At 39.7% G+C, this 12,267-nt stretch overlaps 1 protein-coding gene across 12 annotated transcripts in view; it reads right to left on the reverse strand.

The window, feature by feature from the left end:
• The window catches only part of EPN1 (epsin 1), a 52,241-nt gene extending 42,534 nt beyond the window's left edge, over window positions 1-9,707 (reverse strand). For 5 of the 12 annotated variants that reach the window (XM_087713952.1, XM_087713948.1, XM_087713953.1 and 2 more), the window contains exon 1: window positions 8,465-9,184. The gene's annotated coding sequence lies outside the window, so the exon portion shown is untranslated. Of the gene's footprint in view, window positions 1-8,464; window positions 9,186-9,683 lie in introns of those variants that run through there. The other 7 variants (XM_087713944.1, XM_087713950.1, XM_087713941.1 and 4 more) reach the window with 4 other exon arrangements.
• Window positions 9,708-12,267: the final 2,560 nt, after the last annotated feature.

Raw genomic sequence — 12,267 nt, forward strand, 5'->3', positions numbered from 1 at the left:
CTCTACATGTTTTTGCAGCCCACAAGATGACCCAATGCTTGTATGAAGCAAAGACTCTTAACATATTGTAATTCACTCCTTTTAATTTTCTATTTAAAATTTTGATCTATATAAAATTAATTGCATGAATACCACCACCACCACCACCCCCGTAGCACCAAAGTGTTTCTGTGGCAAAGGATTTGCTGGTGATATCACCATTGCCTGGGGGATGCCCAGTTGGGAGCTCCTTTGACATCTCGGTGAAGTTGCCCACTATAACTGTTACTGAAAGAACCTGGTGGCTCATGGAGGTTAGAACGCTGGGCTGATGATCAGCAGGCTCACGTGTGAGAACCATTGCTGGTGAGGTGAGCTTGTCATGAGCTCCAGCTGACCCAGGAGTTTGAAAGTGAGCAACTGCGAGTAGATTAATGGGTAATGGGAATACATCAAGATACCGTATTTTTTGGAGGATAAGATGCACCTTTCCCCCCAAAAAAGGATGAAAATCTGGGTGCATCTTGTACACTGAATACAGTATTTTTGGCCTCCCGAAACCCCACCTCCGTGAATTTTGTTTGTCTCAAAAATGGGTGTGCAAAGGGTTTGGGTGGTCTGCAAAGTGCTCCTGGGGGTTGGGGAGAGCAAAAACGAGTGAAAAACAGGCCATTTGTTGCTTGTTTTTGCCCTCCCCAGCCCCCAGGAGCACTCTACAAGCCTCCCAAAGCCTATGCATGCCCCGTGGCACGACAAAACCGCGCTCGACTAAGCCGCGCCCGATTAAACCGTGTCGCTGACGTCATCAACAGGGCGACAACAGCGAGTGCGGAGAAAGAAGGGCGCTTTAAATAGCGCTTTGAAAGCAAGCCGATTCAACTTAAGGTAAGGGTTAGGTTTAGGGTTAGGTTAAGGGTTAGGGTTAGGTTTAGGGTTAGGTTAAGGGTTAGGATTAGGTTTAGGGTTAGGTTAAGGGTTAGGTTTAGGGGTTAATTTTAGGTTTAGCGTTTACAGCGTGCTTCTGTCTCCGTGCTGTTGTCGCCCTGTTGATGACGTCAGCTACGCGGTTTCATCGAGCGTGCTTTAGTCGAACGCGGTTTTGTGGTGGAACCTACATGCAAAAACAGGGTGTGCAGAGGCTTTGAAAGGCCTGCAGAGTGCAAAAACTTTTTTTTTTTAAATTACCTCTTCAAAATCTTGGTGTGTCTTATTCTCCGGTGCGTTTTATAGCCCAAAAATGCGGTAAATAATTGTTCTTGGTTTTAATGAGGGAAATTAGTAATGATTTGGAGGGTGAAATAGTCATGCTTCAGCAAAAGCAGTAGCACAAATAAGTAAATAAGCTTTTTTCTGGCCACTGCAGAAATTATAAACCTGCCCCCCCTCTCCAAATTTATTTAAGCTAAAAAATAAAAATAAAAAAATAAAAAATCACCATCCACCGATGTAGTAATTATTCCAGTCATGTTATACCATGTGGCATAGCCATGTTGGTACTACCACTAATTTATTTTGCTTTCTGTCTGAGACCATGGACAGTCTTTGATTAGTCAGGATATAGAAATACAGGTATAATCAGATCAAGGGTAGCTACAAAATGAAAACACATGCAAACACAGACCCCTGACACAGAATGTCAGCCTTGTGCAGCTTCCTAAGCAAACATTTAAGAAAAAAAAATCAAATTTGTAGATTTTCAAATCTTTCAATTAAACAGCTGTTTCTGGGGATTGGCTTTAAAAAAAAAAAAACATCAGTCAGCTCACTTCCCCTTCAAATACCACAATTGCCATCTAGAGTAGTAACTTGCTTGCCTTGCCAAACGACAGAGCCGGTAACTCATACTGCAACATTTTTTGATGATTCGGTAGCTTTGGGCAAGCTTTAAAACTGCTACAGCAGCTAATCTTAGCTGAAAATTGGGATATATCTAGAATCAATAAATGTTAGGGATATAAGACTTCAAAGACTTGTATTACCATCTCCGCAGAATACTCTTTGGATGAATGGAAGCCCCATGCATTTTATCTGTGTTACAGCAGACAGCAAGTCTCTTCTGCCAAAGCTTAACCAAATTGCCAGAAATAAAGAATATACAGAGTGTCAGACCTGGAATCCATCTTTTACATTGGGCCTTCAGGCCTGCCACAATTTCTACTGTGGGGAAAAGGGAGGAGGGATTATATGGAGTAAGGGTGATATATAGTCAAAATAACATTCTTTTCTCGGAGAGTCAAGGACATCTTAACCTGCAGCTGCCGATGGGGTGACTGGCAGGTATCTCCAGTTTTGGACAGTGCCTGATTGGACCATGTGATGGACATATAGGTGCAGGGAAGGGACTTGAACTTTCACTTGGGTGAGGAAAACTTGGAAACTTTCAGATTTGGGTTTTCCCAGATGTGTCAATATGACATCTCTAAATAAATGAAACTTTGAGGAAACTCAAGCCTCTGAATCTTCTTTTTTGGGGGGGTGTTACATGGAAGCATGACACATAGCATATTGGCAGATAAAATGCAAGTTGAAACTACTTTATGCTGGATGAAATAGTCCTAGACAGGGTTAGGATAAAAAGTACTGTAGCAGTAAAACTAGCACTGTTTCTTTTACTTAAAAATCATAAAATTTTCTTTTGGAGAAATTTGCTTTTCTTGCCCAATGGACTATATCCTGCAAGAGATATACCATTCCACAACAGGAGTAATTGGCACTGGACACAGAATCTTATACTCTCACCATCTTACTTTCATTTATCTAAACTCTGATTATCGTAGAAAATAGATAACACAATGTGTAATACACAGTATCTCTAAAGTTGTGTGTGGATCTCCAATACCCTATTTGTTTTCAAAGTAGCCTAACAAAAGCAGATTTGAAAGAGAATTATATGAATTCAGTATAAAGAGCAAATGACATAATTGTCCATAAAACTTAGATGGTAAAGCCAAGTGCAACTATGAACTTAATGGGCAGCTTTCAGCAAATCAGTTATCCATTTATATCCGGTTAAACATGGCTAAGGAATTTTGATTTTCATTCCTTTAATGAAAGTTGGAATACAAATTGCATGTTTTCTAAACATTTTTCAGGAAAGAATTATGCAAATAATTTATGCATAATTTTTCATGCAATAAACACATTCATTACAGCATTTAATACGCATAAGAGTTTTCAGGAAAAATTTCCTGTGCAAATGAGTATGAGTTCAATAAGCATTTCATCTCAAGATTCTTAATTTTTGTTACTATAAATAATACAATATTTGATGTGAGTTAAAGGGAACCATGAAATTCCCACTTCTCATTTTTTTAAAACAATCACCTAAAATATATACTACTCTGAATTCTCAAAACCTGTCTGAAGAGAAACATTTTCATAGAAAAAAATTACCTTGGAAAATGTTTTGATCAACATTTCTGGATACAAATATTGACAATACAATGGGGCAAAAAAGTATGTAGTCAGTCACCAATTGTGCAAGTTCTCCCACTTAAAAAGATGAGAGAGGACTGTAATTGACATCATAGGTAGACCTCAACTATGAAAGACAAAATGAGAAAACAAATCCAGACAATCACATTGTCTGATTTGGAAAGAATTTTTTTGCAAATTATGGTGGAAAATAAGTATTTGGTCACCTACAAACAAGCAAGATTTCTGACTCTCACAGACCTGTAACTTCTTATTTAAGAGGCTCCTCTGTCCTCCACGCATTACCTGTATTAATGGCACCTGTTTGAACTTGTTAGCAGTACAAAAGACACCTGTCCACAACCTCAAACAGTCACACTCCAAACTCCACTATGGTGAAGACCAAAGAGCTGTCGAAGGACATCAGAAACAAAATTGTAGACCTGCACCAGGCTGGGAAGACTGAATCTGCAATAGGCAAGCAGCTTGGTGTGAAGAAATCAACTGTGGGAGCAATAATTAAAAAATGGAAGACGTACAAGACCACTGATAATCTCCCTCGATCTGGGGCTCCACGCAAGATCTCACCCATGGGGTCAAAATGATCACAAGAACGGTGAGCAAAAATCCCGGAACCACACGGGGGGAACTAGTGAATGACCTGCAGAGAGCTGGGACCAACGTAACAAAGGCTACCATCAGTAACACACTACGCCGCCAGGGACTCAGATCCTGAAGTGCCAGACGTGTCCCCCTGCTTAAGCCAGTACATGTCCGGGCCTGTCTGAAGTTTGCTAGAGAGCATTTGGATGATCCAGAAGAGGATTGGGAGAATGTCATATGGTCAGATGAAACCAAAGTAGAACTGTTTGGTAGAAACACAACTCGTCGTGTTTGGAGGAGAGAGAATGCTGAGTTGCATCCAAAGAACACCATACCTACTGTGAAGCACGGGGGTGGCAACATCATGCTTTGGGGTTATTTCTCTGCAAAGGGACCAGGACGACTGATCTGTGTACAGGAAAGAATGAATGGGGCCATGTATCGTGAGATTTTGAGTGCAAACCTCCTTCCATCAGCAAGGACATTGAAGATGAAACGTGGCGGGGTCTTTCAGCAGGACAATGATCCCAAACACACTGCCCGGGCAATGAAGGAGTGGCTTCGTAAGAAGCATTTCAAGGCCCTGGAGTGGCCTAGCCAGTCTCCAGATCTCAACCCCACAGAAAATCTTTGGAGGGAGTTGAAAGTCCGTGTTGCCCAGCGACAGCCCCAAAACATCACTGCTCTAGAGGAGATCTGCATGGAGGAATGGGCCAACATACCAGCAGCAGTGTGTGCCAACCTTGTGAAGACTTACAGAAAACGTTTGACCTCTGTCATTGCCAACAAAGGATATATAACAAAGTATTGAGATGAACTTTTGATATTGACCGAATACTTATTTTCAACCATAATTTGCAAAAAAAATTCTTTCCAAATCAGACAATGTGATTGTCTGGATTTGTTTTCACATTTTGTCTCTCATAGTTGAGGTCTACCTATGTCAATTACAGTCCTCTCTCATCTTTTTAAGTGGGAGAACTTGCACAATTGGTGGCTGACTAAATACTTTTTTGCCCCACTGTAAATAAAGGGAAATATTCTTTTGATACCTTGATGATAAACAACTGATGATGGAGCCAATTACTTAGAAAAAAAATCAAGTAAAATTGTTATTTCTTACAATAGTTTAAAGACTGGAACATTTTCCCTGTGGGGAAAAAAGGGTAAAGCAAACCACTCTATTAACCTAGAAAACAAAAGCAAGCAAAAGAGAAAGCATGTTCTTTAAAATGCTTAAGATACCTTTTTTAAATACAAAACCTTACCTATAGTATGGGGAAGGAAATCTTTACACACCTCCCATACTGGAGAAGATGTAAATGCAGTTAACAGGCATCAGATCTAGAACAGAATGATTTCTACTAACATGAAATTTGCTCTCTTGCTTGCTTAGCTTCAAAAGTGAGTCAGACAAAGATTCAAATGCAGTACTCTAGCTATAACTCATGACAGTTACATGAAACAGCCATGTTCGCAGGTAAACTGTTGAGAAAGACAGTGTGAACTGGGCACTAGGGGAGCTGTAGTCTACCATATTTTGAAGGCACCAGATTGGGTAAAATTAAAATAAGGCTGCTTATTTTATAAGCTAAAATAAAGCCTATTTGCTGCTTTTCTTTTCACATCTCATACATCGTGGCACACTCTTCTGTCTTGATGGAATAATTTCTACATCCTGAAACCAATGACAATCAAAAAATGCAGAAAAAAAATACTTTTTTTCTAGAAATCTCAAGGAATTCCAAAATAAGGAAATGAAAATTGATTATTGGAAAGAACAATTACTGTTAATAACATATTTAATCCTTGGTTGTGGGGGAGAGGAAGAATAAGAGAGGCAGTAAATATTCATTATGTTACAAAATCCAGGCAGTTCAACTATTTGAATTTTAAAGTATCCATAAGTTTTGATGATCTCCCAATCACATTCTTTCCCAGCTGGGATCCTTGAGATGTCAAAAAGATTCCATTTCTTACTTTCCTTAAGAGAATTGGAAGATATTGTGTTGGGAAAAACTAGTCAAAAGTATGAACTTGTGTCGTATGTTTGGTACAATATTATTCTGTTAAAATATTGTTAGTGTAGGTTTAATTTGTTGCCTGCCAAATTCATTAAGTATAATACTTACTCCTAAAAATGAAATATATTTTTTTTAAAAACCCTTAAAACAATTTTAAAAAAAAACCTTTCAAAATTCAGCCTGCCCCACCCCCACAACTCTTTTTTATCATCCATCACCTAGTCATGATTATATAGCAAATTAGTTTTACGTGACTCGGTGAAGGTTGAGCACACATGAAACACAAATAAGTCCACAAAAAAACGAAGCAGACTAAGTATGCAGTCTGGATGTACAATTACACTTCAAAGTCAATGTTGCAGTAGGGATTCCCAGCTGTCATACTAGAAATGATTGATGATTGTAAAACATTTCCAATTTGAAGATTCTGTGAAAATAATTTGATGTTCTTCTAGCATTTTTAAAAAACATTTTTCATTGTCAGTTACCTAAATATCACAGCTGTTGCCTCATTCCATTATGTCCCAAATTTGCATGAACAAAGCTAAACCATCTAAGAGACCTAGATCAGTGTTTCTCAACCTTAGCAACTTGAAGATGTCTGGACTTCAACTCCCAGATTCCCCAGCCAGCATTCGCTGGCTGGGGAATTCTGGGAGTTGAAGTCCGGACATCTTCAAGTTGCCAAGGTTGAGAAACACTGACCTAGAGACCACAGGGCCCTGAAGGTAACTGACAAAACTGACTCCAGGTAAGGTAGCCACTGAGAGAATATATAATCTCTTAAACAATCTGAACACAAGGAGAAATCAAGCTCCCTCTAACTTCCTCTCTTTTCTTGAAACTGAAATTGCAAGGAGGAATTTAGGAAGCAAATGCATTTTAGGCTGGTACTGTGTACAGGTAGTCTTTTGAGTTACGACCATAATTGAGCCCAAAATTTTTATTGCTAAGTGAAACATTTGTTAAATGAGTTTTGCCCCATTTTATGATCTCTTTTGCCGCAGTTGTTAAGTGAATCACTATAGGTGTTAAGTTAGTAACATGGTTGTTAAGAGAATCTTAACTCATTGACTTTGCTGGTTCAGGTGGTCACAAAAGGGGAATCACATAACCCTGGGACACTACAATGGTCATAAATGTGACTCAGTTGTCAAACATCTGAATGTAAATCATGGCATCATGGGGATGCTGCAACAGTCGTGTGTGTGAAAAATGGTCATGTCACTTTTTTCAGTGCCGCTGTAACTGTGAATGGTCACTAAATGCTGTAAGTCAAGGACTAGCCGTATTTATTTTTTACCTACTGTATTTCCAAATCAGGCCAGACTAAAAGTAAAGGAGGCAAATGAGAAATAACGTGTGTGTGTGTTTGTGTGTGTGTTTGTGTGTGTATATATACACAATATATACACACACAAACACATACACACAAACACATAAACACATACACACAAACACATACACACAAACACACACATACTATAGCTGGAAGATATTTTGGACAGGTGAATAAAAGTGTGGAAGCCTGAGGAAAAACTATGGTTGAAATTTTCCCTTAGCCGTAAAGGTTGTGTATTATTATCTTAAACCTTCATCAATATTACAAGGTTGTTATGAAAACATGGGAGAGTGAGAGAACATGTATTTCATCTTATGGTTCTGAAAGAAATATAGCAAATGCAATAATAGTTACTTTTTAAATTAATTGAACTAATAATGCATCTGTGCTTATCATTCTTCAACAGGGGACAGCCATGTAACACTGAAGAACTGATATGAAAGCAATTCAGAAGCCTGCAGTTTTTTGAAGAGCATCTGTTTTATCAATGATATACTATCTCTGAATACAGACATTCGACTAAGAACTGTATTGATTAATAACCGCTGACAGGCTGTTCTAATCTATATTCAAAGCTATCAAAAGGTAGCAGTTACTATCAAAGCACACTGTAATAATGGATTTATAGCATGAAGCAGCATTTCTTTGCACCTCTGAATAGTCTATCAATCCATTTCATTTTATTCTCGATTTGTATTACACATTCTAATGTGCTCCATTCTCATAAATCATCTCTATTTAAAACTTAACCCGCGTGATCAAATTTGCAGGAGGTTCATTGATATAAATTCTTTTTATTTCAATCAAAAATAAAACCCTCACTTCTTCCCAACTATTTGGCACTTGCCTCACATACCCAATATTGGCCTAAATTCATCCTTATGGGAGCGCGTTCCTTCTCCTGCTGGATACACACCTGTCTTTGCAAGAGCTGATTTCTGAGCTCAGACTCGACTCTCAGAACTGAAAGAGCAAACTCCAGCCAACAGGAAATGGGAGTTGAGACACACTGTCCACACATTATATAAAGGCAATTCCTTTCCTTAAGACTCCACCCTTCTCTCCCGTTCATACCTTGACCTGCCAATGGCAGTTTACTTACTTGGAGAGTGTAGGGGGGGTTTCGATCTTCCAGGCCGCAGAGAGGTTGGGGCTCACACCAATTGATCTGTGAACAGCAGGCCACCACCACCACCGGAGACCCCCCTCCTCCCTCCCCCCAGGGTCCCTAGTGAGCGTTTTAGACCCCCCACTTCCCCCAGCCAGGGGGCATAGCCGGTGCCCTCCTTTGAAAACCGGGGGGGAACCTCGGCAGACCAGTTGAGTAAGCAAGCTTCGTTTCCAAACGGAGAGACGAAGCCGGGCACAAGAAGAGCAGAAACGTCAGGGAACAGGCGGGAGCGGACAGACGGACCTGCTCCTTGGAGGGAAGGAGAAGCCGGAAAGAATGGGAACCTCCGGGAGGGAAGCTAGAACGGACTGAGTTCAAGGGTCACGAAGGCAAGGAGGTCAGGGAGACCACTTCTCCAGGGAGGAGGCTTCGCAGGATCAGGAGTCACAGGCTGGACTCGGGGGGGGGGGGCAGAATGGAGGAGGAAGAGAAAGACCGTTCAAGCTTCTTCCCCGTGGAAAACCTCGGCAAGACCCCCGTCTGAAGACAAACCCCACCCCCCCTTTTCGGGCTCTCTTCCCCCGTCTCCCAGGCAATGCAGAGAAATCTGGCCCAAGGGAACGCCGCTCTACCACACCAGGACTCTATGGCCCTTCCGAAGGCTTTCGGCCCCTCTCAAGCCCGCGGAGTAGATGCGGCACTAGCGACGGCGGCAGCAGCGGCGCCGGGAGGACGGCCCGCAAATCGGAAGCGGAAGCCGATTTGGCCTGTTTCCGCCTCCAGGTGGTGCCCATTTCCGCCCTCATCTTTCTCCATGTTGAGTGGCCGGTTACTTCCCGCATCATAGAGAATCGGACCAAGCCAAAATGAGCCGGGACCAAAAAACAAACCAAACCACAGAGGGAGGGAAGAAAATACAAACGGTCGAATCTGGTAATATAGATTTTTTTTAAAAAAATTAAACGTTTTACGTTTAATTGCACATAAAAATCTTACTTTTCATTTCTTCCTATGTATGCATTCTGGTTAGGTGGCAAAAAATCCCTATTTTTAACCACCACCACCCAAAAATCTCTGAAATAGCAAAACCTTTACTAAGAAACAATAGCCCAACATTAAAACATTAATTTCAATAAGTTTCCTCCACGGCAAACCCTGCCAACCGAAATGGCATTGTGTAAATTTGCAAGAAGTCAGAAAACATAGCTACTTGCAATGAGGGGCCGCTCCAGTAAGAGTCGTAGTTGTTCCTGTGGTTACTCTGCACTTCTTCCCAAACTCCAATTTATTAACATTGGTACCTACTCGCTCAAATGGTGAGCCCCACCCCAGGGGAACACCAATCAGAAATGCAGCCTGTGATGAGCAGTAACCAATCCCAAATCACCTTCTAAATTTTAAAGGAACAGCACTAGCATTTTCCTGCATATTAATATAAAGGTAAGTTTGGACTGGATCCATGAAGAAAATAACAATCTCTTGAGTCCCATCTTCTGCCTGTACCTATAAATGCAATATTTTGATAAAGGCAAGAGACTACTCCAAATCATAACTCTGAATCTCTTTTATTTTTATCTTACAGATTCAGCAAATTTTCCATTAAATGTAAAGAAAACTTAGTTTATTGTTAACATTAGTTTGTACCCAACCCATAAAAATCACCCCATTTGGCATGTTAAGTAGTAGCATATACTTCCCCCCCTCCCCCAAAATCCAATAGTCTGATTGACTACAAATATGTTTATTGGAGCCGGAGAATACTGGTTGAATAGAAAAGTTTTCCTGCTGTGTATGTAATTCTACAAACTAGGCACATACAAAAGAATGGTATAGCTGGAGTGATTATAAAGGATCTTGTAAGCATATATACATAGAAAATAATACAATGGAATTTTCTGCTTTAGATATTTTGTTAAAAGCTCAGGGCCCTATCTAAAAATACTAATTTTCTGAGAAATCTAAAGCAAATAAAAATTATTAGTCATCTCCTCCCATTGCAGCCAAACTGAAGGTACAATCCTAACAAGTAACAAAAACCCACAATAAATTGAACCCATTCAATGAAAAGGGATAGATACTGATGTCAGGGAGATGAATGTCAACATCATTCATCTAAGGGAGGCGTGTTGTGAAAACCTGCCGAGATAAAGCTTCCCTTGGATAGAAATTCCAAATCATAGCTAGTTACATTTCATATGTTTGTGGAAGAGAGAGACTTATTTGTCCCTAGGATTTCTTAAAGTCACTGACCTTTTAAAAAGCCAGTATAAATTTTGTTCTATTTAGGTTATAGCAACTGCAGCTTTAATCCTGGCTACCTATCTGTTAGGCATGGTGATTAACATTAGTCCAGAAGATTAGATTTTTCTCTTAATTCTATTTCACATTGCTGTTCCTGTAAGGATAACATTTGGGAAGAGACGTTTTTCCTATTCTGAATTTCTTAAAAGCATAATTTTTATAAAAATGCTGTAAAATATATTTAAGAAAAACATAAGACAAGAAAATGCATGTTAAAATTCCATTGCTTTAAAGATTTATAGCCTTTATGTGCTCTACTTTAGCAGTCATAGACCTTAATAGGTAAGCATTTCCCATTACTTTGTTACTCTGCAGTAAGAAATATATTTGCCCACCTATAATTCTCAGATGATCAATTTGCCTAGCTTTCCTATTTGAAACTGTTATATTAAAAAAAACCTTGTGTTTTCTCCTTAAAATTGTAATAAGAGTATCTGTCTATATTAATCTACTCCTAGTTTTAAGCAATTACCTACAACCGTGATGGCAAACCTATGGCACGCGTGCCACAGGTATCATGCAGAGCCCTCTGTGGGCATGCCAGCCCTCACCACAGCCCACTCTACCACGCATGTACACGCACCTCCCACCAGCCAGTCTTTGGGTCTCTGTTGCGTATGTGAGGGGCGGGGCGCATATACAGGGACAGGGTGATCGCATTGCATTTTGCGGCCTCACATGATGCCCCCATACCCAATTTTGGCTTCCAGGTTGGTGTAGGCGGCTTTCCAAGCCCAAAATTGGGCATTGCATTATGGGTGTGGGCACATGCTTTTGGCACACGACGACAAAAAAGTTAGCCATCACTGGCCTACAATATACTGTTTGTGGATCTACTTGTAATACATGTTAGAAAATAAATTTATATGATTATATAAAGCCTATCCAGTAACAGAACTAAGTAGCTCGCCTTATAGTAATACCAGATGTTAGAGTATAAAATTAAGCTATGGAAGAAGCTGTTTTCCTGTTTTCCCACTTCTATGTTCACAGAAACAAAGCAAAACAAAACTCAATAAAGGCACTTTCAAATAATCATAGCAACATGAAATTCCCTGTTAAGGTGAATTTAATATGTAATATCAATATGAGCACACATATCATCAGGCTGACTAAATTCAGCATTCATTAATTTAAAAAATTGCAAATACTGAGAAAGGTCAACTAAGTTTTTAATTAGTTATTAATATTAGTTACTTCATATGTAAGCTTTGGTATTTTGGAGGCAGAGTAATTGCAAATGTTTGCATCAGTCCCTGTTGGGAATTTTCAAGGGTCATGCTGCAGTTGTACACATTCCAACACATTACTAAACTCCATTGAGCATTATAATCTTTAATTTACTATCCTGTTTAAGGTTTGTGAAAAAGCTCTAAGCTCAATTTTTTTTAGCTGAGGCAACAGTTTTTAAAAAGCCTTTACATAAACTACAGTGGCCATGTTGCTAAATAAATCAGAATTCAGTAATAACTACAAATTCTGCAGCAAATAGT

The sequence above is a fragment of the Thamnophis sirtalis genome, unplaced genomic scaffold (assembly GCF_051295495.1).
Source record: "Thamnophis sirtalis isolate CommonGarterSnake01/CBP01778 unplaced genomic scaffold, rThaSir2_p1.2 scaffold_4, whole genome shotgun sequence".
Lineage (NCBI taxonomy): Eukaryota > Metazoa > Chordata > Lepidosauria > Squamata > Natricidae > Thamnophis > Thamnophis sirtalis.